Source organism: Lissotriton vulgaris, chromosome 6, assembly GCF_964263255.1.
Source record: "Lissotriton vulgaris chromosome 6, aLisVul1.2, whole genome shotgun sequence".
Taxonomy (NCBI): domain Eukaryota; kingdom Metazoa; phylum Chordata; class Amphibia; order Caudata; family Salamandridae; genus Lissotriton; species Lissotriton vulgaris.
This window is the reverse complement of record NC_141694.1, coordinates 225,296,942-225,323,588: the sequence shown is the minus strand read 5'-3', so window position 1 is coordinate 225,323,588 and position 26,647 is coordinate 225,296,942. Positions and strand designations below refer to the sequence as shown.

General features: G+C 48.3%; 1 protein-coding gene across 2 annotated transcripts in view; it reads left to right on the top strand.

Annotated features, from left to right (window-relative positions):
- The first annotated feature begins 1,902 nt into the window (after window positions 1–1,902).
- Window positions 1,903–26,647, top strand: part of PFN4 (profilin family member 4) — a 74,043-nt gene continuing 49,298 nt past the window's right edge. The window contains exon 1 of one of the 2 annotated variants that reach the window (XM_086925166.1): window positions 1,903–1,982. The gene's annotated coding sequence lies outside the window, so the exon portion shown is untranslated. Of the gene's footprint in view, window positions 1,999–26,647 lie in introns of both variants that reach the window. The other variant, XM_086925167.1, reaches the window with a different exon arrangement.

Here is a 26,647-nt window from a genome sequence, read left to right as displayed (position 1 = left end):
TTGAGAAGGGAATCCCCCCTCTCACAGCTAGATACACTTTAGGGCGTGTAGACACATAGACCACACTACACAACCCCTAATTTTAACCCACACATATTTATTGTCCTGATGAAAGCCAGATTAATATAAGGCACTGGCTGAAACATGTTGACTACTCAAGGACGTAGGAGGTCGTAACCCGCCTCTAACGTCCCACAGCCTTATTTTTAACCGCTGGCAGAGGCCCTTTTAATAAAGTATCCTTACCCCAGGGACCATCTGCCAAGCCGTTTTAACTTCACTTACCTTAGCACCTCACACCGCACACACAGTGACATACCTGCTCCGCTGTAATCAGGCGTCGAAGCACACCCGGGACACGCTAGGTGTCACTGGGTGGGCCCGATGATGAAGCATGCCACCAACTAGGTTGGTGGGTGAGGGCTTTCAAAAGACACCCACGAGGTGCCATTGCCACCCGGCAAAATACTGAGTCGCTACATAACTAATATTAATCTACCATAACCGTGTCAGATTAATCCATTCTAGAGCTAGTCTCCTAATAATCCACAGTGGACATGGGTTATTATCAATAATAACATGAAGAGCAAAGGTAGGAGAAAATGACACGAGGTTGCAGGGAAGTGTAATTAATGAAAGAGCCAGAGTAAATAATGCATAACTGCCGCGTAGTCCTATACCATTTGTGACATCTATCCGTCTCAGCCGACTGAGTCTTAATTGGGGTGAAATCAAGTGCTTGTGGTAGCTGAAATCTGAACTGAAGTTAATGGAAGCTAACATTTTTGGCAGAGAGGAAGATGTCAAACGGGTAACTTATTTTTAATCTATGGGAAACGTGTAGTATTTTTTTAGCAGGTGATGATATTGACAGGTAGGTGGCAGCCTCCAAAGGAAGACGAGTTAAAAGGAAAGATGCATTTGATATATACATAGAATTAATAAATATCAAACCTGGCTTCTGACTCTTCCACGAATAATAATGGAAAATTCCAATTTTATCAACCAAAAAAATTGCGTTATTATTCTCCTACTTAAACCCTCCTCCACTTCAATGCAAGTTATGGATTAATTTTAGTAACCTATTTTTTGCCCCAAAACTTCCCTTTCTTTTCCCAAATGTTGGTATGTACGCCGACACCTTAGTATTTTTTTTTCTTTTTCAGATAATATCATTTTTCAGGCAGGGCCTTTTAATCACCCTGCTTACGTTTATAAACCAGAAACGTCAGGTCCAAATCCGCGTTGGATGTTATTAAAATGACACAAATGACCCATGGCAGTTGAATTGAGGATGAAAGGGGCAACAGCTGAGTGTGAATATAAGGGCAAACCAAGTTGTTTTAAACAACATATGTACTCGTAAGTAGACATAGGGCACGGGCTGTGGTGAATAACTAAAGTGGGGGGGGGGGGAGAGATGGAGGCACAGCTGAAGGAGGGTAGACAGGTCGGGGAGGAGTGATAATGTTGACGCCAAGCCTGGGTCTGCTCGAGCTCGGTATATACACCACGTCCCGGATTGCGGTGAATTGAATGTGGTAGGTATTTTTCAGAAACTTCTCGCCTCCACAGATGCACAAAACAGGTTTATCAAACATGTCAGACACAACGCCACAAAGCCACAGATATGACACCTTTCTGTACTCACCCGCTGACCCGTGCCAGGCCTGGTACTGCTCTCGCGGGCCGGGAAGGGCCTCCCCCTGAATCCTGTCAGCGGGACTCACCAGGCGTCATTTGGTTGTTTGGTGACCATAGCAATGGTTCTTGCTCCCTACCCCTTTCCGGACTAAGCTATTGAGAAGCAGGGCTGCCACCCAATTGGCTGATTCAGATGCCAGCGCAGGGCGGGATTTTTATTACGTTTACAGCCTATCATAGAGTGAGGAATGATCTGAAGGCGTCCATTGGCTGGGCGTGTGTCGACGGGGCTAGTTGTAGGTCGAGGTCACAGGGGATTCAGAAGTTAACCTGGGCAGGTGAGAGACTTTTGGGGTAGGTGCACACAGTGATCGAAGTGCATTTTAAAAAGTATGAGAACTGTGAGGCCCGGCGCTAGGGAGAGTGGGAGGGGTGAGTGGGCGTAGGGGCGTGGGTAGAGGCGTGCTTTAAAGAAACCAAAATATTCTGTCACTTTTTACGATCTTTCACCTTAACTAGATATAATAACACCCAGCTTAAATGAAAATTAAATCGAAGTTATGTTCGTCACTGGGAAAACGCACTATTGGACATCTGTTAATGCACTTCACCAGAGAGCCACATAGCGTAATCCTAGCTGGTGAAGAGGAGAATAGTAATTTGTGTATGTTCAGTGCTACAAGGTACCAGTCAGCGACTGAAAGCACTGTGAACATGTAAGTCTTATTTTACACTTGATTTTCACACAATATAAGATAGGCTGCTACAAAATGTGCAAAAAGGGTTAAGCGATAAAGTGTTTCCAAAATATAGATTTTAGCATTACCTAGACTATACATTTTGCATTAAAAAATTGTCTTTTAAAAGCAGACACTTCACATCTTAGCTGGTAGCTCTCTTACAATACCTCTCCAAAAGGTAAACGTGCTTCATCAGAAAGCTTCCAGTGATTCCTTCAAATAAAGCAAATATCAGCTCCAAGGACCTTTACATTTGCAGATTAACCAGTTGCGCACATTCACATTTCCATCAGGCAGCGGGCACCAGGCGCGCAAAACCCATTGGGCTCACCGGGCTTCATCCCCCCCCCCCCGTCGTCTTCTTCAGCCCGGGCTAATTTGACACGCACTGAAATGACTGCCATCGGAGCTGAGAATGTCATTTTATGATGCTTTCTGAGAGGCCCAGCAGCCCGAGCCAGCCAGCCTCTGAACAGTTTCAGTGAACCCCCTGCCCCCACCTCTTGTTTTCCTTTACTGGTGCCAAGGTGATATCCTTGCCTGAAGGCAGGGATTTCACCTAAGCACTTGATGTGTTCAGCATGGGGTGGGAGTGGGAAGATACACAGCAGGGGGAAAGCACGGCCAGTGCAGGTGACGCTTTTCCTTTGTAAAGGAATTTCTGCTGGCGTCATAGCCCAGGGTGTGCTTTCTGTGCACTTGAATGGATGTGTATTCCATACAAGTGCACAGACAGCAAACCCTGGGCTATGACACCAGCAGGAATTAATTTACAACCCTTTCCCCCTGCTGTCTGTGCACTTGCAGGGAATTCACATCCAGGGCGCTGCTCACCAGATAAATGGTGAACAGGGCCATTTCTCTTTTTGCATCCAAGGGCACCAACGACGCAGAAGCTGAGGAGGCCCAGGCAAGGAGAAACTAGGAAACATTTGACCCACACTGTAAGATTTTCGGGAGGGGCTAGATGGCAGGACACAGTGCTGCTGATCAGCCCAACTCAATTGAATAGTATCAGAAGAGCAGACAGCCGTTTTTTATGTAAGTTTTAGTAACTTTAATGCATTCTTCAGCACAGCATTACCTACTGCCTGCATATCTAGGTTACTCTAAGTCAGAGGTCTTCAAACTTTTGGATGCCGAGACCCCCCTGTCAACATTTTCAGGCATAAGGACCCCCTCCTGACAAAAATTTCTAAACCCTGTGTGGGTGACAAGAGTACCCAAATGACTGCACGGTGAGCGATGCAACAGTGCGAGAGTAGGGTAAAAGGAGTGACTGCAGGGTGAGTGAGGTGGCCATATGAATTTGGGTTCGGTTGTAAGTGCAGAGTGGGACGAATTAGTGCATGGTTAGTGATGGCCTTGTATGAGTGAGCTACAGATTCAGCAGTGGGGGGGGGGCAGGTGAGTGAAGTGTCACATGAGTGCAGGGTGAGTAGTGTGCTCATATGACTGCAGGGTGAGGTACAGGGTGAACAACGCAAGCGCATTGTTAGTGCAGAGTGATCACTGTGAGTGTAGGGTGAGCGGGTGAATGTTGAGAGTGCATGGTGATCAGTGTGAGTGCATTGTGATCACTGTGAGTGCAGGGTGAGCTGGTGAATGGTGTGAGTGCTTTGTGATCAGTGTGAGTACATTGTGATCAGTGTGAGTGCATTGTGATCAGTGTGAGTACATTGTGATCACTGTTAGTGCAGGGTGAGCGGGTGAATGGTGTGAGTGCATGGTGATCAGTGTGAGTGCATTGTGATCACTGTTAGTGCAGGGTGAGCGGGTGAATGGTGTGAGTGCATGGTGATCAGTGTGAGTGCTTCGCTGTGAGTGCATTGTGATCACTGTGAGTGCATTGTGATCACTGTGAGTGCATTGTGATCACTATTAGTGCATGGTGATCAGTGTGAGTGCAGGGCGAGCGTGAAAGTGAAGGCGAGAATGAGGAGTGAATTGTCTGAATGCAGGGTGCATTCCCAGAAACTTGAAGCCTAGGGTTTCAGATATAAGTTAAACTATTGCTATAATGGCATTAATCAGGGATCGAGGGTGGAGGAAATAAATAATGTGCCGATACAGCTCATTATTTTGATGGCCCGGAAATAAGCAGTCACCTAAAGCTGTATGTTTAGCACTTATCTGTGAATACTTAGAACAACAAATATAAATAGAAAGCACTTTTAATTGTGTTCTAGGGCTGCATAAATGATTCATGACTGATAATTAAAGAGAACAAAGACAGAAAAGTCACATAGCTAATTAATACACACGTTTTTTTATTTATAACTCTATTTAGTGTGAAGAGCAGGTCTCTGCTGGCTCTTTAAACACACGGCAGGCATTTTTCTTTTGGCTACCCAACTTTATATTTATTTTCATTAAATGCATTCTAACACTACAGCAGTAAGTGTAAAAATACAAAGGTAAGGAATAGGCAGAGTAGGACCCAGGGGGTACTGGAACCATTAAAAAAATTAAGCCTAGGTAACCAGTTAACAAAGGTATGTAAATATGCAAATGGTCTTTAAAGACCTGTGAAAAGCTCAGGTGTCCGGAGACAAGGCTCCAGACACGTCCCAGCCGAGCCCCCAGCAGCGCGAGCTGCACTGAAGCAGCCAGGGCTGAGAGACACTACGGGGAAGGAGGGGGGCTGAAGCTGTGGGCCTGGGCAGAAGTGTGAAGGGAATGCGCGACCCCCTTCTTATCACTCCACGGCCCCCCTGGGGGTCGCGCCCCACAGTTTGAAGACCCCTGCTCTAAGTGAATGTTGTTTTTGACTTACATGGAAACGTCAAAGAGGAGAGTTCCCTCCGAATATGCAAATGTAGTGTAAGTTTGTAGTGTTCATTTTTTGGGGTGCTAGTGGGTAACTTTAGGGTTCAGGGTGGGTGTTGGTTTTAGGGTGCCTGGGAGTAATTTTAGGGTTCAGGGTGGGTTACGGATTGTGGTGCCAGGGGGTAATTTTAGGGTTCTGAGTGGGTATGGGTTTTAGGGTGCCAGGGGTAATTTTAGGGTTCAGGGTAGTAATGGGTTTTGGTGTGCCAGGGGGTAATTTTAGGGTTCAGGACGGTATGGGTTTTGGGGGCCAGGAGGCTAATTTAGGGGTTCAGGGTGGGTGTGGGTTTTGGGGTGCCAGGGGTAATTTTACGCTTCAGGGTGGGTATGGGTTTTGGGGAACCAGGGGTAATTTTAGGGTTCAGGGTAGGTATGGGTTTTGGGGTGCCAGGGCGTAATTTTAGGGTTCAGCGTGGGTATGGGTGTTGGTGTGCCAGGGGTAATTTTAGGGTTTAGGGTGGGTATGGGTTTTGGGGTGCCAGGGGGTAATTTTAGGGTTCAACGTGGGTATGGGTGTTGGTGTGCCAGGGGTAATTTTAGGGTTTAGGGCGGTTAAGGGTTTTGGGGTGCTATGGAGTTAATTGTAGGGTTCAGGGTGGGTATGGGTTTTAGGATGTGAGTGGGGAATTTTAGGGTTCAGGGTGGGTGTGGGTTTTCGGATGTCAGGGGGGCAATTTTAGGGTACAAGGTGGGTGTGGGGTTTCGGATGTCAGGGGGCAATTTTAGGGTTCAGGGTGGGTGTGGGTTTTCGGATGTCAGGGGGCAATTTTAGGGTTCAGGGTGGGTAGGGGTTTCGGGGTGCCACGGGGTAATTTTAGGCTTTAGGGTGGTAATGGGTTTTGGGGTGCCATGGGGTTCATTTTAGGGTTCAGTGCGGGTATGGGTTTTAGGGTGGGAGGGGGGACATATTAGGTTTCAGGGTGGGTGTGGGTTTTCGGGTGTCAGGGGGGCAATTTTAGGGTTCAGGGTGGGTATGGGTTTTGGGGTGCCAGGGGAGATTTTAATGTTCAGCATGGGTATGGGTTTTGGGGTGCCAGGGGTAATTTTAAGGTTCAGGGTGGGTATGGGTTTTGGGGGGGCAAGGGTGTAATTTTAAGGATCAGCATAGGTATGAGGTTTGGGGCTCCAGGGTTTGATTTTAGGGTTCAGAGTGGTAATGGGTTTTGGGGTGCCAGGGGGTAATTTTAGGGTTCAGGGTGGGTATGGGTTGTGGGGTGCTAGGAGGGTAATTTTGGGGTTCAGGGTGGTAATGGATTTGAGGGGGCAAGGGTGTAATTTTAGGGATCAGTGCGGGTATGGGTTTTGGGGTGCCAGAGGTAATTTTAGGGTTCAGGGTGGGTAATGGTTTTGGGGGGTAAGGGTGTAATTTTAGGGATCAGCGCGGGTATGGGGTTTGGGGTTCTAGGGGGATGATTTCAGGGTTCAGGGTGGTAATGGGTTTTGGGGTGCGAGGGGGTAATTTTAGGGTTGCATGTTTTCTCCGCTTGACCTGAGCATTAATCAATCCTGATTATCTGCCATTTTAGCCCCGCCCCATTGATTAACATTAGCCACACCCCTTCATTTGCTATGTTAGCTCCCCCTCCCCCCCCCACCCCCCCCCCCCCGGAAATTTAAGACCTAGCTGCTCCCCTGGCGGGCATCTTGGAAAGAAGGCTTTTGTCTGCCCATTTCTTGGTTTCACAGCACAGGAGACTCCCTGCCTTACACTTAAGTTGAAGCATTTCAGTTACCAGAGTTAACCATACCGGGATGGCTGCCTTTTCATAAAAAAAAGTAGGAGAACTGTTTTTCTTAAATTAGAAAAGTATGGACAATTTGTGCCCCTCAGATCCTGCCACATCGACCACTGGGTGTATATCTTGCCAAGTTAACCCAACGACGAATAGGGGTTGTAGAGCTTCTTCCCTATTCGTTCCGTGCTCTGTATGGGGTTTGTCTGCCTTCTTTCTATGCATAACTCCACTTTACAACTCCCTATTATTTAAATTGGCTCTCATTTCCCTGCCAATGAAATTGAGAAGTAACAATTGCTAAAATATTCTGCCGTCTCCTTTACCACCATATGCCCAGTTTTTGATGCACGTTCTCTTTGTATCTATACGGTCAGAATTTCATTTTGTTGAGGTTCTTCCTGGTTTGACATTTCACTCACAACTTAGCATATGTATGATGTAAGTTCACAGTAAGATGTCTTCCTCTTGGTTAAGCTTTGTACCCCATTCTGTTTGTTTTAGTGAAAAATTGCCATGTGAAGTACGGGTTAAAAACGTATGTAGCATACTTTGGCAGGAGGCCTTAGGTGCACCACACTTGTAACAAGCATCAGCAATGCTAATAGGTCTTGCTTTAATGTGCTGCACCCTGCATGCACTCACAAAGGCATTTACCCTGCACTCACAGAGACACATTTCTCATTCTGCACTCACAGAGTCTCTCGTCTCACCCTGCACTGTGCAGAGACACACTGCTCACACTTTATGTATTCATATATTAGGTTTGTGATGTTCTGTAGCACGTTCTTGGCCCAGGGGCAGTAGAGCACTTTGTAAGAGAGCACAATGTGCCCTCTAGAAAACAAACATCATAAAACCAGTGGCGGCTGGTGACATTTGAAAGTGGTGTGGCATAAAACTTTTTGATAAGTGCCCTGTGGCAAGCGAGCATACTTAACCAACATTTTGAGGGTCTGGGGGGATTCTCCCTTTGGGAAAATTTTGAAAAAAGAGTGGGTAAATGGTGCATTTTCAGGCAAATTTGAGTAAGCAAGAAGGTTAATAAAGCAGTTGTGAAAGTGTAGTTATGAAATCAATAAAACTATTTCATCTGGTCTCAGGAGCAGACTAGTGTGCATTAAAGACAAGGCTGGCTCCGTCTGCCATTTCCCCCCCAAATCCTATTTATACTGCAGCACACTGAAGCTTGAGGCCCTATGGCCATGCCACCTGAACTGCTACCAGACCCTGTGTTACTGTTTATGCCCTGACAAATGGTCTATATCTATTGCTTGCATTTGGAAGGGGCTGAAGAGCCTTTTTTGATAAGGCTGCAGTCCATTTGTCAGGCAATAAGCATTAGGCTAAGGAGGAGGCTTAGGTTGTAAACTACTTTGGTGACAGAAATCCTAGGCGCCTGGCCTTTGAGGCTCAGCAGTGGAGTCCATTGTGAAAGTTATATTTATTTATTCACATGTGCAAGCAGCAAACCACAAAAATCAAATCAACCGCAGTATATAAATAATACAATGTATATATTGTATGAAGATCTTTCCAGAAAGAAAGTTGGAAAACATTTAGAATTTAAAGTAGGTAAATATGGGAAAAGGACACAGATGCAGTCAGTACTTTCAGGAGAAGTTCACTTTATTGCAGATCAGAATGTTTAAAACAAGCATTGGAAATGCAATAGGTCTCGCAGCATTAGAGTTAGTGCTTTTAGAATTGTTTATGGGTTTTTTGTAAATCTTTAGCATTTTTGTTTCCTGTAGCCAATGCTAAAGAATTAAAAAAAAAAGCCATAAACATTTCTAAAAGCTCTAACTCAAATGCTCCGAGACCTATTGCACTGTGTGAGGGTGAGGGGTTGAGGGTGAGTGAGGGTGAGTGAAGGTGAGGGTGGGTGAGGGTGAGTGAGGGTGAGTGAGGGGTTGAGGGTGAGTGAGGGTGAGGGGTTGAGGGTGAGTGAGAGTGAGGGTGAGTGAGGGTGAGTGAGGGTGAGAGTGAGGGTGAGTGAGGGTGAGGGTGAGGGAGGGTGAGGGTGAGTGAGGGTGAGGGAGGGTGAGGGTGAGTGAGGGTGAGGGTGGGTGAGGGTGAGTGAGGGTGAGGGTGAGTGAGGGTGAGGTATTGAGGGTGAGTGAGGGTAGAGGGTGAGAGAGGGTGAGGGTGAGTGAGTGTGAGGTGTTGAGGGTGAGTGAGGGTGAGGCGTTGAGGGTGAGTGTGGGTGAGGGTGAGTGAGGGTGAGGTGTTGAGGGTGAGTGTGGGTGAGGGTGAGGGAGGGTGAGGGGTTTAAAATGTTACTCAACAAGTGATTAAATTGCATCCTAAAGTACGTAACAGCTTTTTACTAACAGAGCCCCTTCTATCACTCAGAGTAAAATATTTATTGAAAAGTTGCTTACCATACTAGAAAGGCTAGTAGCCCATCACAATATTGTTGATTGCTCTCGCCACAATAGGACAATAAAAGGGCACTGCCCACTCCCCGCCCCCACAGGCCGTCCACATGAACCCCATCTGCATGCAACGAATGTGGGATGCCAAGAGATGGGCGAAGGGCCTCGAAACGCAACCCCTTACTGCGAACCAGTACAAGGCAGAGAGAGCCCACTACACTCACCATTCACACGGCTAACGACTGATGGAGGCCGATGCCCCATCCAAGAACACAGTAACATAAAGATATAGGTAGCTTGAGCGTATGCGTGTTCCTGTCATCAGCATGGCCTCGCATAAGTGCTAAGAGCCTGTGTCATGTAGCGTCTGTTGCCACGCTCTTGCACCTTCATTGAGCTATAAATAACTTACTCTATTGTTCCCTTTTCGTTCAGGGCAGAACGGGTTGTCCGCAGCCTCCAAACAGATTTCCGCAGCCAAACAAACTCAGCAGAGCTATCTCACCGGATGTTTGAAGTGGAACTTTGGTTCCACCTCTTGGCTGGGACTGTCTTAAAACCACCAACTTAGCGCAGCAAGCGTGAACGGAAGTCGTGCAAACCTACAGTGTCGCGAAATCACAAAACACGACAATAAAAACGGCGCTTTAAAAAAAAAAGTTAAAAGAAACAGCAGCTTAGCTTTGGGTAACAAAACCGCAAATACAGTACGCAAGAATGCGGTAGGTTCGCTCCAAGATTATAAAAATAAAAACTTTGGCAAGCATCGTAAAAAAGAATCGGGGGCAAAACTAAGCCGGAAACATTAAACTCAGTGAAGTGAAGCACAGTTCAGAAAGCCCCGCTCTGTAGTGCCTGCCTCTGCGGGGTAATTAAGCGTGCATTACATTACCCTGCAGTTTGACCAACCAGGGTGATTCCAAATAGAGCATTAACATGGCACCTGGAAAAATTGAGGGAAGAGAATATGGAGGCTCGTACTGAGCGGTTCAATGGCCAAATAGCGCAAGAATGGAACCCCGGCCGTGGCTTCTATTTACTGGCGGCAGCAGCGCCTGCCTTTCCTGCACGGGGAGGAGGAGGGTGGTTATCGCCTGCCAGGCCTGAAAAGAGAGACGCCAGCCGCCTGGCAGGAGAAAGCGATCGGGGGTTCTGGGAGGGAGTCTGAAACGAGACGGAGGGAAGAGAGGGGAGGGGGGAGGAGAAATGCGACACGGCGGGAAGGGGAGGGGGCGGAGCGGGTTAAATTAAACAAACGAGACGGAGGGAAGAGAGGGGAGGGGGGAGGAGAAATGCGACACGGCGGGAAGGGGAGGGGGCGGAGCGGGTTAAATTAAACAAACAAGACGGACGGAGGAGAGGGGAGGGGGGAGGAGAAATGCGACACAGCGGGAAGGGGAGGGGCGGAGCGGGTAAAACAAGACGGACGTGCAGGCGCTTTTAAGCTCAATGCGCATGCGCATTGAGCTTAAAAGTCACGGGCACTGCAAGGAATCGCCACGATTCCTTGCAGTGGATAAAGAGTGGATAAGCCCCCATAGTCTCGCTTGCTCGATGCGCATGCGCATCGACAGGCGAGACCTAAAAATACACTGTGCAGAAGTACAAAGAATACATTTGTCACCTACACGTGAGACAGGAGATTGTAATCACTGCTCTAAGTAGAGGTCTCTTATTCAAAGGTTTTCCACCAATGTCTATACAAATTGTGACAGCTCTGGTCCCGCATGAAGCCATAAACCTGATGCAACCATACTTCTGGGACTGCAAACCTCTAAGGCCAGTGGCATCTGACTTCCAGCTGACCCTAAAACTCCATTTATTCTCTTCCGGGCATTAGTGTTGATGAAATAAACGAACTGCACACGATAAAAAGCATGAAATTAACATTCTAGATAACAAACTCTAAATATTCTTATCACAAATGTCCACAAATTCCCTAAAACTGTGGATTCCAGCCCTAGAAGACCTTGCAGGTACACACACACATATGGACACGTGTGTGCACATAAATGTCCACATGCACACGCACATGTAGGCACACACAAGCGTGCACACAATGCACACAATGCATCTGACATACAATGCACACAGATGAGCGCATACACACGTTCGCACATACATGCCAGCACATCACACATACCACAACAGTCACACACTTGCGTAATTAAGCAAGCACGTAACTTTATAGGGAAGTATATCTATAACTGCGTTGAAAGCAGTAGTAAATATTTTTGATCTTTAAGGATGTCTATAGCACCTACTTTATGGCGGCTTCGTGGTATATTTTTAAGACATACGTCATTTGGTAGTGATTGTATCAAACTCAGGAAAAGTGAAACGAATAATGTAATGCTCTTTTATTTAAGTCTCCGTTGTTTATGGTGATGAAGTTATGCGAGCCATACTCTGGTGTAAGGCGGAGCCGAGCCCCCACCCTCTCTGTAAGAACAAGCATTTGCAATGCAATAGGTCTCGCATTATTTAAGTTTGAGCTATTAGCATTGTAAATGGCAATTGTTTTTTGCTTTGTGCTATAGTTATTTTTTTACATAAAAAGCTACATATAAAATATGTTTTGTTAAAGTTATTTATGCAGTATCTAAATTTTGTTTGCATAAAAGAGTACAATAATATCTTAGTAAAAAAGTCAAATATTTTAATGGTAATTCACCAAATGTTCATTTATGTGTTGGTTTTGAAAATAGCTAAATTAATAGCTTTGTCATTTACAATGCCAATAGTTATAACTTTCGCAAATGTGACACCTATAGCATTTGTAATGCAACATTTGTATTTACGTGACTTAGATGTATTGATATTACAAATAACAATGGCTTTTAATTTTTTTTAATACTTAATAAAAGTGATTGTAATTTATAATGGCAATAGCTTAAACGTTTGTAAATAACTTTTGTGAAGATTATGTTCAGTGTATTTTATTGTAACGAAATCCAAGAACAGAAGTGAAATATTAACATCTTTTTGTGACATTTGTAATAAAGCTTGAAACATTGAGAGAACATATTTGTGCTGTGGTGGTGCTGAGTGATGCTGTGTTGGTGCTGAATGGGGCTGTGGTGATGCTGAGTGATGCTGTGGTGGTGCTGAGTGGTGCTATGGTGGTGCTGTGGTGGTGCTGAGTGGTGCTGTGGTGGTTCTGAGTGATGCTGTGGTGGTGCTGAGTGACTGTACTCACTGTCACTCTGCACTCACTGTCACTCTGCACTCACTGTCACTCTGCACTCACTGTTACTCTGCACGCACTCTGCACTCACTGTCACTCTGCACGCACTCTGCACTCACTGTCACTTTGCACGCACTCTGCACTCACTGTCACTCTGCACTCACTGTCACTCTGCACTCACTGTCACTCTGCACTCACTGTCACTCTGCACTGTCACTCTGCACTCACTGTCACTCTGCACTCACTGTCACTCTGCACTCACTGTCACTATGCACTCACTGTCACTCTGCACGCACTCTGCACTCACTGTCACTCTGCACTCACTGTCACTCTGCATGCACTCTACACTCACTGTCACTCTGCACTCACTGTCACTCTGCACTCACTGTCACTCTGCACTCACTGTCACTGCACTCACTCTGCACTCACTGTCACTCTGCACTCACTGTCACTCTGCACTCACCCTGCACTCACTGTCACTCTGCACGCACTCTGCACTCACTGTTTCTGCACGCACTCTGCACTCACTGTCACTCTGCACTCACTGTCACTCAATCAATCAATCAATCAGTGACACTTATAAAGCGCGCTACATACCCGTGGGGTCTCAAGGCGCTGGGGGGGGGGGGAGCCGCTACTGCTCGAACAGCCAGGTCTTCAGCTTCTTCCTGAAGGAGAGGTGGTCTTGGGTCAGGCGCAGGTCGGTCGGGAGGGAGTTCCAGGTCTTGGCGGCCAGGTGGGAGAAGGACCTTCCTCCTGTAGTCGCTCTTCGGATGCGGGGGACGGCGGCGAGGGCGTGGTTGGCTGATCGGAGGTGGCGTTTGGGAGCGTAGAAGTTGACTCGGCTGTTGAGGTAGCTCGGGCCTTGGTCGTGTAGGGCTTTGTGTGCGTGGGTGAGGAGGCGGAAGGTGATTCTTTTGTTGACGGGGAGCCAGTGAAGGTCTCGCAGATGTCCGGAGATGTGGCTGGTTCGTGGGATGTCGAGGATGAGTCTGGCTGAGGCGTTCTGGATCCGCTGGAGTCTCTTCTGGAGCTTGGCGGTGGTCCCGGCGTAGAGGGCGTTGCCGTAGTCCAGTCGGCTGGTGACGAGGGCCTGGGTGACGGTCTTCCTGGTCTCGGTGGGGATCCACCAGAAGATCTTCCGTAGCATGCGTAGGATGTTGAAGCATGCCGAGGAGACGTTGTTGACTTGCCTGGTCATGGAGAGGGAGGAGTCCAGGATGAAGCCCAGGTTGCGTGCATGGTCTGTCGGTTTGGGTGCGGTGCCCAGGGCGGGAGGCCACCAGGAGTCGTCCCAGGCGGAGGGAGAGGAGCCCAGGATGAGGACCTCCGTCTTGTCCGAGTTCAGTTTCAGGCGGCTGGTCGTCATCCACTCGGCTACCTCTTTCATCCCTTCGTGCAGGTTGGCTCTGGCGGCGGCGGGGTCGTTGGTCAGGGCGAGGATCAGCTGGGTGTCGTCGGCGTAGGAGATTATGCTGAGGTTGTGTTTGCGTACGATGGCCGCGAGGGGGCTCATGTAGACGTTGAAGAGGGTGGGGCTCAGAGATGATCCTTGGGGGACGCCGCAGATGACTTCGGTGGCCTCTGACTTGTACGGTGGTAGGCGGACTCTCTGTGTTCTCCCGTCGAGGAAGGAGGTGATCCACTCCAGCGCCTTGTCCTGGATTCCGACGTTGCTGAGGCGCCGTACTAGGGTGCGGTGGCAGACCGTGTCGAATGCCGCGGAGAGGTCTAGGAGGATGAGGGCCGCTGTTTCTCCATTGTCCATCAGGGCTCGGATGTCGTCGGTGGCGGCGATGAGGGCGGTCTCGGTGCTGTGGTTGGCTCGGAAGCCGGACTGTGAGGGGTCGAGGGATCCGTTCGTCTCGAGGAAAGCGGCCATCTGCTTGTTGACGGTCTTCTCGATGACTTTGGCTGGAAACGGGAGGAGCGAGATGGGGCGGTAATTCTTGAGGTCGGTGGGGTCCGCTGTTGGTTTCTTGAGTAGGGCGCTGAGTTCGGCGTGTTTCCAGCTCTCGGGGAAGATGGTGGTGTCGAGGGATGTGTTGATGATGTCTCGCAGGTGGGGTGCGATGACAGCGTCGGCTTTGTTGAAGACGTGGTGAGGGCAGGGGTCGGTCGGTGATCCGGAGTGGATGGAGTTCATCGTGCGGATGGTGTCTTCGGTGCTGATCGGGGTCCAGGCGCGGAGGGTGGTGGTGGGGGGTGGTTGTTCGGTCATGGTGTGCGTTGGTTGGTTGTTGAAGCTGTTGGGTATGTCCGCGATCTTGTTGTGGAAGTATGAAGCCAGGGAGTTGCAGAGGTCTTGCGATGGGGTGATGTCGTTGTTTCCTGCGCTGGGGTTGGAAAGCTCTTTGACGATGTTGAAGAGTTCCTTGCAGTTGTGTGCGTTGTTGTCCAACCGGTCCTTGAATGCTGTTTTCTTGGCGGCGCGGATCAGCTGGTGGTGTTTCCGGGTGGCAAGTTTGAAGGAGGTCCTGTTGTCCGGTGTCGGTTCCCTTCTCCAGACTTTCTCGAGGGCTCGGCAGTTCTTCTTGGAGCTCTTGAGTTCGTCGGTGAACCATGGGGCTTTCTTGCTGCCGGGTCTGCTGGGCGGGGTCCTCAGTGGGGCGAGTTCGTCCGCGCAGTTGCTGATCCACTTCGTGAGGTTGTCGGCGGCCTGGCTGGGGTTCGCTGAGCTGGCAGGAGGGTGCTGGCTCAGGGAGGTGGCGAGCTGGTCTGCTGTGATCTTGTTCCAGCTTCTGCGGGCGGTCTGTTGCTGGTGGTGGTGGGTCGTTGTTTTCTTGAAGGTGAAGTGGACGCAGCTGTGGTCCGTCCATTGAAGCTCTGTGGTGTGGCTGAAGTTGATGTCCTTGCTGGATGAGAAGACAGCGTCGAGTGTGTGTCCGGCGAGGTGGGTGGGGGTGGACACCAGTTGCTTGAGTCCCAGGTTGGTGAGGTTGTCGAGCAGGGTGCTGGTGTTGCGGTCGTTGTTGTTCTCCAGATGGAAGTTGAGGTCTCCCAGGAGGATGTAGTCAGCGGAGGGGAGGGCATGTGGGCTGACGAAGTCGGCGATGTCCTCGCTGAATTGTGTGCGTGGTCCAGGGGGTCGGTAGATCAGGGTGCCTCTGAGGGTGGTGTTCGGGTTGGTGTGGATCTGGAAATGCAGGTGTTCGGCGGTGGTCAGGGAGTTGTCGGTGCTGGTCGTGAGACGGATGGTGCTCCTGTGGATGATGGCGATGCCTCCTCCCATCTGGTTGGCGTTTCGGTCCCTCCGGACGATCTTGTAGCCCTCTGGGATGGCGATGGCGATGTCGGGAGCTGAAGAGGCGTTCATCCAGGTCTCCGTGAGGAAGGCAACGTCTGGAGCTGTGGTGTCGAGGAGGTTCCAGAGTTCGATGGCATGTCTGTGGATGGAGCGGGTGTTGAGCAGGATGCACTTGAGGTGGGTACTGCTGGTGTTCGGCTTGGTGGGTGCTGGTGCGAGGCAGGTCCGGATGCAGGTGAACTTGCAGGCGTGGCAGCTGAAGGGTCCGTGGGTACGTCGTGGAGAGGCTTGATGGCATTCTGGGAGTCGGCCGGTGTTGAGAGCGGTGAGGGTGGCGGCGGAGTACGTCAGGCGGGTCGGTCGGGGTCTTCGTGGGCCAGGGGTCCTGGCGCTGGTCGCGATCCGGTCGCGGACGGGCGTAGACGGGCTTACCTTTGGCGCGCCTTCGGCGCACAATCGGCGCGCCCGCTGCGCGTGACCGCTGCGCGTCCGCACGGTCGCCATTTAAGGCGAAGTGCGCGGGTGGGCGGAGCAGCTGGGAGGCGGGAGCGGGGAGGGAACAGAAGAGAAAAAGGGGCGGGGCCAATGTCGGTGGCGGGAAGCGAGAGCGGAGGGCGGCGAGGTAGGCGGCCAATCAGGAAGGAAACTGGACACGGCACAGGGGATACAAAGAAATTAACAGGCACAAATTTAGGGCAAAACAAATAAAAACGGCAAAATACGCGAGCAGACGGCAGAAACAGACAAGCACAAATTACGGGCAAAACGAGGAAAAACAGCAAAATACGCGAGCAGACGGCAGAAACAGACAAGCACAAATTACGGGCAAAACGAGGAAAAACAGCAAAATACGCGAGCAGACGGCAGAAACAGACAAGCACAAATTACGGGCAAAACGAGGAAAAACAGCAAAATACGCGAGCAGACGGCAGAAACAGACAAGCACAAATTTAGGGCAAAACGAGGAAAAACGGCAAAATACGCGAGCAGACGGCAGAAACAGACAAGCACAAATTACGGGCAAAACAACTGGGAAACCAGAGGGGAGCGACCACGGCGTCAGCGAGGCAGAAGGCAGGCAGAGGGGAACACACGCAGCAGCTGGTGGCCGTGCGGCGCGGGGGTGTCCCACAAGTGACTCTGCACTCACTGTCACTCTGCACTCACTCTGCACTCACTGTCACTCTGCACTCTGCACTCACTGTCACTCCGCACTCACTGTCACTCTGCACTCACTGTCACTCTGCACTCACTGTCACTCCGCACTCACTGTCACTCCGCACTCACTGTCACTCTGCACTCACTCTGCACTCACTCTGCACTCACTGTCACTCTGCACGCACTCTGCACTCACTGTCACTCTGCACTCACTGTCACTCTGCACACACTCTCACTTTGCACTCACTGTCACTCTGCACTCACTGTCACTCTGCACTTACTCTGCACTCACTGTCACTCTGCACTCACTGTCACTCTGCACGCACTGTCACTCTGCACGCACTCTGCACTCACTGTCACTCTGCACGCACTCTGCACTCACTGTTTCTGCACGCACTCTGCACTCACTGTCACTCTGCACTCACTGTCACTCTGCACTCACATTTCTATTATGATATAATGCGATTTTAAGTGATATAGTGCCGGCTCATACTATCGATTCAGTATATTATAAAGCGATGAATACAACACTTTAGAATATTTCCGTTCCCCACGTGGCATGTCAAAAGCCTGGCATTTCTTGTCCACATCGATGCCGTGGCTGTCACAGCCTTCTGGGAAGCCGAACCTTTTGTTTCCCCGCCACAGAATGAGATCTGCATATTCAGTGGAATGCAGTCACATCACAGTTGCTGTTTTGGGGTGAGACGTGTTGCCAAACAGCTGCTGCTTTGTCTTGCTGTCCCAGAGGTCCCACGGGAGCGGGCCATTTTTCGGGTTGAGTTTTTTGGACATGCATGGGATACGCTGTGTAAAGGACGGATCTGAGGAGCGGCACGTACACACGCAAAAATAAACAACATGGAGTGTAGGGGGTTTGGGAGTAGAGTGGGGGGTCGGTGTAAGTGGTGCTGGGTAATTAACATTGAGGGGGGTGCTAATAATGCAGGCTTTTAAGGGGACAAACGCAAACCAACAATCGCAAAAGTAGAAACTCTTCAGCAACACAAACCTCCCCAATACCCTCCTCAGGAAATAGAACGCTACTTAACATTTTGATGACCTGATCATTCTTACAGAGTGCAAGTATACTTTTCTCTCACAATTACACTGTGATTACTATTCAACTGAATGATACTACTTTTATCAACCTCACAAGGGGGAATGGTTGAATCGGCTATGCTGAGATTCATACCAGTGGCCTACGTGCAACCCTATTATTTCGGAATCCAGTGTTTAATCCGGAAAATTATTTTACTGTGAAATTCTGCTACAAATATGATATCAATTCGTGGCACTACCGATATGAACTGCAATTCAACAGATGTTCTCTATTTTAAATGCACTCTGCCTTCTGAGGCATGCTTTAGGGACTAAATAAATGGAAGAAGATTCATACATGCGATTTTGGCCTCATTACTGAAAATATTGGGGGATGCAAAAAGACTAGCAGCACACACGGCTATATAGCATAGGTGGTTACCATTTCCGGATGTTTACATTTTAGAGAGCGGTGTTGGCAACAATTAGAATTAACAATTGAAACCAATAATTAACAAGCAGAACATGTGCCAGTTTACAAATAATACAATGTTCACAACTTCACTTAAAAAGTGATTCTGTATACCTTCAGTTCTCATTCCCAAAAGAGCATCTAAAACTAAAGGTAGCAAATTTACTATCAGCTGTCCAGTCACCAGTGTACACAACGACTTCATACGCTGGCCAATACACTTGGATGTCCGCTATCCCGAAGTCCCGTACCTGAAACTGCTCGATGGTCTTGAGCGGCTCTGTGCAATTGGTTAGGGTGTCTTTAAGATCGTCTCCGTTAGCTACACCCAGGTCCTGCAGCCCGGAAGCCCGGAAAACATTCTACGCGTCCGAAGGGCTCCAGCACCCGTCCCGGTCAATCCGCTTCCGAGACGTGAACGAATCACGTAAATCTAAAGAACAACTTAATCTAATTACATTTTTTCCCCACTTCAGTGCCTGAATAAAGTAATTGAGAACTGAAAAGTGTTGCATTACCTTTGCGTTATAACACCCAGTTCAGCAGTAGAATTCTCCTGCGACCAGGAAGTCAGGCAGGCCGGGGGCGGTACTGCGGGACACCTCTGTGACGTCATTCCCGGGCCGCGCTCTGATTGGCTGCTGGCCCTGGACCTGACGTGCAACCAGGAAGAGGAGCCGGCAGCAGGAAGTGGCGTGAGCATTGCGGCCCCGGGGCTCCCGTGACCAGGAAGGAGCCCTGGATACTGTTTCCCTTAAAGTCCCGGTCCCGAGATGGGGGACCGGGTGAAGACCCGCGGGGCGAAGCGGGCGCACTGAGGAGGCGGGGCTCCCATGTGGAGAGAGAGCCCCGCCGAGCGCTACCACCGCCCGGCCACAGAGAAGCCTTCTGTCCAGAAGCGGGCCCCCGTGATGTGGGGAGAGCCTGCAGCTGCGGAGGAAGGGAAGGAGCCTGGAGACCCGGGGAGCGCCCGCCAGACACCGGTGAGTGGAGCCGGGAGGAGAGGGGCTGGTGTGTGTGGAGGGGTCTCTGTGTATGCATGTAGGTGCGGCGGCGGCGACGGGGGGTGTGCCTGTGTATGCGTGTGTATGTGCGCATGCGTGAGTGCTGTGTATGCGTGTGGCTGTGATGTGCGCATGCGTGAATGTGGGTGCGCGTGCAAGCAGCTGAATCCAGCCGGGGAGAAGCGCGTGACAGTTTCTTGTCCGTCATTCCCCCGTGTCAGCTCGCTATAGTTCTCCACCTGGACCGCATCCTTCGGATGCGTGTTCCCAGGCTCGACCTAAAAAGGACGAATTACAATTAGCCAGACTCGTTAACTTTCCCCTTACATTACTAAGAATTATTTCTGTGATTATGGATGGGCAGTATCAGTTATTGTCATGTCCACATGAATATGAAATATATGCACTGATTATCGGTCACAAAATGATTTCAGCCTGGTACAGTGCATTCATTTATTGCGTTTATAATTTGTAAAGAAAGGTCTTTCTTTCAGAAGAGTGGTACAAATCCACTTGTTTTGACCTCACACTCTGGTCTTTTGCTTTCGAGCATTGTGACACAGGTGGACCTGACGTCTAGGGTGACCAACTGGCATAGGTGCAAATTCAGGACGGAGAGTGTAAAAATTCAGGACAATGGGACAAAATTCAGGACAAAAATTCAGGACAAAGGGTCAAAATTCAGGACAAATCTTCGGGACAAAAGTTAAGTTTTACAGACACGTCAGAGGTGGTCGCGCAATAGTGTATAAGTAAGTAAATAGACAACCACCTAAGTAAAAGTCAAAATAAGTTTATATTAGGTTGAGACAACCGTGCACGTCCCGGTTTTTCAGTATGGCCGCAGCTTGCTACCGTAGACGATTAAAAATACATTTGCATCTCGCTCCAGCAAGTACATTAGTCACCAGACAATGGTGAACCACACCTGAATATAAGTGAGGCCGCTTTTATTGTTGATTGAAAACTACTGGTTATACAAGGAGGTTTGCAGTGCCAGCCCCCAGTAACAAAACCGCTCTCTCCCCCTTTCCAGCCTCCCAGGGAAACACCCAATGCCCGGTCCGTCCAGTCCGGCCTTGCTACCACCCTTCAATGGTGCCCCTCATCTTCACTTAGACCGTCTCTCGTGCATTTAATTTCTTTTTTTTAGTGTTACTCATCCCAAGTATGTAGGGCAGGGTGTCGGAGTACGTTACATCACACACACATTATGTAGAGACAATGACTCATATTAACGTGAAAGTCATTGTATAGGAAATGTTACTTGAGATAATGGGTGCTACAAGGTGTATATCATAACAACTCGTAAGAGAGGGTCCGAGGGAGGTGTTTAACGACCAAACAGGCAAATACCCCCTGTGTAACTACTTCAATAACAACAAAGCCTGTAGGTCAAGTGGTGCTGAGATACAAAAATTAACACTGGTGTGGTTGCACAAAAAGTACTATAGTGAATAGGCTATCAACTATTGCTGATTAAGCCCTATCGTTCTTATACAGGAAAGACCTATTGCATCAACAGAGCAATACTAAGAAGATGTGGTAGGATGGTCTTGAATAATCACTCTTATTTTTATTTTCTAGTTTTCATTATTCTAGCACATACGATAGTGCCTTTGCAGTAGCAGATAAGAGCTTGGCCCTGACGAATGCCAGTGACTTTTCACAGTAAGGTAGAAACATGTTGGCCCTATATAGATCTTTTTGGATTTCTACCAAGCAAGTTAGACAGTGATTTTTTCACACTGTCATTTCACTATTTTTAATCTGACGTCCAGGCAAACACTATTAAAGGTCTTTGTTTGCTTTGATAGCCATTTTAAGACACTTCACCTTATTTAATTTCCGCACTGCACATATCAGCCTCACCTTCTGTACGAACGATTGCGGTTACCGTACCTTGGTCCAGTGATGCGTCGCTAAAATACAACTGGGCGATCGCACACAGACCTAAGTTCGGAAGTCCTACATGATGAGGCTCCGCCATCAGGTGGGCTGATAGGACTTAATCAGCAATAGTTGATAGCCTATTCACTATAGTACTTTTTGTGCAACCACACCAGTGTTAATTTTTGTATCTCAGCACCACTTGACCTACAGGCTTTGTTGTTATGCTACAAGGTGTAATCATTCTTTCATCAATCATTCAGTCTTTCACCATTCATTCTGTCCTTCCATCTGTGTGCCCATCTATATCCAAACATATTCAACCATTTGCAAACCTATCCACCATATATCATTCCATCCATCATTTCACTCATCCATCCCTTCATCCACCCTTTCACTCATCCATCCATTATTCATCTACCCACCCTTTCACCCCATCCATCCGTACACTCATCCATCCACTCTTCCACCCATCCATCTATTCACTCACCAATCCAGCCATTTACCCTTTCACCCATCCAGCCATCCATTCACTTTCTCATCCATACATCCATTCACTTGCCCATCATCTACCCTTCCACCCATACATCGATCTTTTTACCTTTTCTCTCCATACTTCCACTCATTCACTCATCCATCCTTTCTTTCATTATCTATCCATTCACCCTTTCATTCATCCATTCATCCTTTCAGTAAACCATCCAGCCATTTACACATTCCTTTACTTATTTACTTTCCTTTTCACATTATGAGGTGAGCCTTTGTCTGCACAGTCACAGACAGAAGAGGCCCATCAAGAACTTCACCTCGCTCTAGTTCCTAATACAAGGGGTGGGGGAGAGTTCACTATACCCCTGCACATAAGCAGTCTGAAAACGTAGAAGTCATGAGTCATGCATGATGCACAGTGCCAGGATGTGAGGTGACTGTGACATGGTGTTGTTTCCACGCCTTTAAGTGGAGTAAAAAAACGTGGGGGTCTCTTCAAAGTGTGTGTTTGATGTAATTAAGGGCGTGGTTTAAAACACCTAGGTAAAAAATCTGCGCTTAGCATGGTCTTCCGCCCGACGGGTATTATGTTGTTTCTGTCATTGCATCCAGATGTATAATACAGCAAGTATCATTACACCTTCAAGAAGCCAGGACTATTGGCTTTGTCAATGGGTGTTAGTGGCTTAAAATAAAAAAAAGCAGTAACAAGGGCTTTTTTTTAATATAATATTGAAAATACCTCACTCTAAAATGATGGGACAGTAAAAGAACGATAACCCCTTCTTTTTAACTTGTTCTTCAGACTTCTTTAAATAAACAGTTTTTTCACGTTGCAGCATGGGCGTTTTAGCTTATTTCTAATAGATTGCCCTGCTGTGTACTAAGGCAGGAGGAGGCCTCCACATGCTTTAACAACCCCAAACTGCCACATTGTCATTCTGTATGTGGCAATCAGCCGGCATACAGAATGACAATGGGCGGGTGGGGCTGCTCTTGTGCTCCAGGAGGAGCGCAAGGCGCCCCATCAAGGGGGAGGGGTGGTGAGGCCTCTCACAGGGAGCAGTGCTACTCCCTGCAAGGCCAAAATTACAGACAAAAGGCGTCCGTAAAAGGGATCCTCACGGACAACGGACGTGAGGTCCTAATTATGGACGGTCCGTGAAATTTACGGACGGTTGGTCACCCTACTGACGTCAACAGCATTAAGTGATGACAAACACGCATTTAAATAGTTTAAAAGGTCGCGTGAACCAACTTAAAACTACACCAACAAAAACAATTCTCAACCGAAAAAAGCATCAATAATTGATGTGTAGTCATGTAGTTAGCTGTAGAAACAATGCAGTTGTACCATTATGGCTTAACACTAAGGCAGTTGACCTAAAATGGTTTTGTTAAAAGGAAAGTGCAATGTGCTCACAGTTTAATAGCCATGTCGAACCTACTCAAAGCTGTGTAGCAATATGTCTAGGGTAGATCGTTTTAAATTAAAGTGCCAGCCCTGAAATAATAAAAATAAATAAAATTTGCGATGGAGCATGAGTCAGATACAGAGACCAGGTTAGTCCTGCTGAAAAGTTACTTTCTCAAGTCCAGTGCACAGTTAAGTTCTTGCGTAAGGATGCCATGAGGAGGAGGAGGCTTTTGGTGCAAAGAGCAGGTCGAGCATCCTGGATCGTCATTGCTGTAGCATGAAGATACAGTCATCTCGGGAGCTTCATGTTGGTGGTTGTCATAAGCAAAAGAGTTTCAGTGCAGGTTTTCTTTTTCTTACCTAGTGGTTCAAGGTAGAAATTAGAAAGAATTAGGGGAAGGATCAAGCCCTGTGGAGCCCCTTGCTTTAGGATGTTTTTTCTTGAGACCTAACTCCATATTTTCACTGTTTGTGAATGGTTAGATTAAAAGAGTTCAAACCACTTAAGCACTGTTCCTTTGATTCTCATCCATTCCTTCAGGATGTTAATCAAAGCAGGTTGGTTTACTGTATCAAAGGCAGCTGATAGGCCTAGAAGCACCATTAGGCAGGATTCACCAGTGTCAAATAAACAGTGGGATCATCCACAGTTGTTGAAGGGTCGTTCTGTGCTGCAACCTAAATCTGGATTGGGAAACATCAAGGAGAATGTTTGCCTGGATATGGAGAGATAGTTGAGAGGCTACACAGCTTTTTAACACCTTTCCTAGGAAGGGAAGTGTTGACATCAGAAGAAAGTTGGCCAGCTCATTAGCCTGCCTCGGGCTTTTTCTGTATGAGAGGCCTGGCAGATTTTAAACTGTCTGGGAAAGCACCTTGTATCAGTGAGGAGTTACCAGGGAGGTCCAGTATGGTCGCAGCAGTTGGACCATTTTGTTTCTGAAGGAACCAGGCATTGCATGAGAAAAGTGATTGGAAAGGGCTTATGACCTCCTATTGCTCGGTGGCTTGGAGACTGCAGTTTAATTCCTTAGTCTACGAGCTTTACAGGATATCTGCAGAGTAATTGTCTGATTTGTAATGTGCCTACATTAGTTTAGTTTGTGTATTTATAAAGCAGAACATTCATCGTAAGGTCTATTGGCATTAAAATATAAGGTGAGACACGATACAGCTTTAAAAAGCACTATTCAGAGAAGAGCAGGGGACGTAAGTTTCTTTCTAAAAAGATGTTGAGAGAAGATGAGTTATCATTCCAATGGCAATGAATATGCTACTTACCAGTATGCATCTGTTCTTGGCATGTAGGGCTGCTGACATTCATATCTGTGCATAGATCGCCGCCTAGTATTGGGTCCGGATGATCGCACATTGTTGTCCTGGAAGAGTCTTCGAAGTATCACGAGATAGGTGGCTCCTCCCCTGGACTACAGTGCGCATGGGCCTCGACTCCATCCTCAGATTGTTTTTAGCCATTGTGGCCAAGATGGAGTGAAACTAAGTGAATGATGACCATGCTAGAAGTATGTGTGAATGCTGCAGCCGCTACAGGCGCCGGGGAGGAGGGCGGGCGATATGAATGTCAGCAGCCCTACATGCCAAGACCCGATGCATACTGGTAAGTAGCATATTCGGTTCCAGGCATGTGGGCTGCTGAATTCATATCTGTGCATAGAATACATAGCAGTCCCTCCATTAACGGCGGCCGCCCGCGCCAGCTGCAGCGGTTTGGAAAAGCGTTTTTAGAACAGCCTGCCCTACAGCTGCCTGCTGTTTGGAGTGCACATCAACACAGTAATGTTTTGTAAATGTGTGTGTGGTAGACCATGTGGCTGCTCTACATATGTCTTCCAAAGGAATATTTCCAAGGAAAGCCATGGAGGCCCCCAACTTTCGGGTGGAGTGGGCCCGTGGTGAAATGGTGAGAGTGCGCTTGGCTTTCTGATAGCAGATCTGAATACATTTAACGATCCACCTGGCTATACCAGCCTTGGAAATGGGGTTACCTTTGTGTTGTGGCGCAAAGGCAACAAAGAGTTGTTTAGTCTTCCTAAAATCTTTGGTCCTATCAATGTAATACATTAGGGCCATTTTGACGTCAATTTTGTGGAGCATTCTCTCCGCCAGTGACTCTGGATTTTGGAAGAACACAGGTAGTTCTATAGTCTGGTTGATATGGAACTGAGACACTACCTTAGGAAGGAATTTAGGGTTAGTGTGAAGCACCACCCTGTTAAAATGAATTTGAATAAATGGCTCTTGGATAGTTAGTGCCTGGAGTTCACTAACTCGTCGTAGCGATGTAATCGCTATAAGGAAAGCCACTTTCCATGTCAAGAATTGAATCTCGCAGGGATGCAGTGTGAAAGTGGAAGAAATTGATGTACATAGACAGCATTCATTCCCCTTCTTCTCCCACTCCTCTCCCTGTGAGCACCATGAATACCGTAAACTATTGACCGTATCACTCTGCCAGTAAGAGCCCATACCCCTATGCATATGTACAGCCAGTTTAGGCACCATGGCCTTTTACCCATTGGAATCCCCGGCTTCCCACCTGCGCGTACCTTACACCCTCTCCCTCTGCGCGACCCTGCTGTGAAAGGCAACTCTCCTGCTTGACCCGCACAAAACCCCCTCCATTCCCTCTTGAAGAGGCATCCTTCGCCTTAGCTGACATAGCCCTCCCCAGCTGCACCTGGCTGCCCCCGCTCTCTCATGTACGGGTCATAAGATCTCTCTCTCTCTCTCTGTGTGACTCTGTCCCTGTGTCCACCCTGGTTACCCCTCCCTTCTCCTCACATGGGCAAGTCATAAACCCTCTTCTTCTGCAAGACCCTGTCCTTGAGAGTCACGGCCGCGCCTGACTAACACCTCCTTCCCTTCCATGAATGCCCCTCTGTTGACAAGCCTTCCCTCCGCGCTCGATTGTCCACGCGGCATGAATACCACTCCTTGATGACCCCTTCCCCCGAGTCCGGCTGACCACACATGTCCGAGGCCATCGCCTAAGCCAGGAGATACCATTTACTGCCCTTATTGTATGAAGTCACTCCTCCTCAAGAGACCCACTATTGATCCTAGCCACCCCACCCCCTGGGCTATGATCAGGCGTACACATCCTACGAAACACTCAGCTGCGTGATTGCCCTCCCCTCTTATCAGCAGGTCAAGGGTCCCCATTGTGAACACATGTGGGGTAGGATTGACACGAGGATTATAGGGATGTCTTTCTTTTGCGTCATACTGTCCTGATTGTGTTATCAAGTGTTCTGTAAGGTATAAAAGCAAGAGTCTCAGCTCACTTGTTAGAGCACCTCCCGAAAGACACTGTGTTTCGTGTCCGAAATGACTGGCTCTCCTCATGAGAATTAAACTCTGTTCTTGATTCCTGCTTCCAGCGCCCGTCTCTTTATTT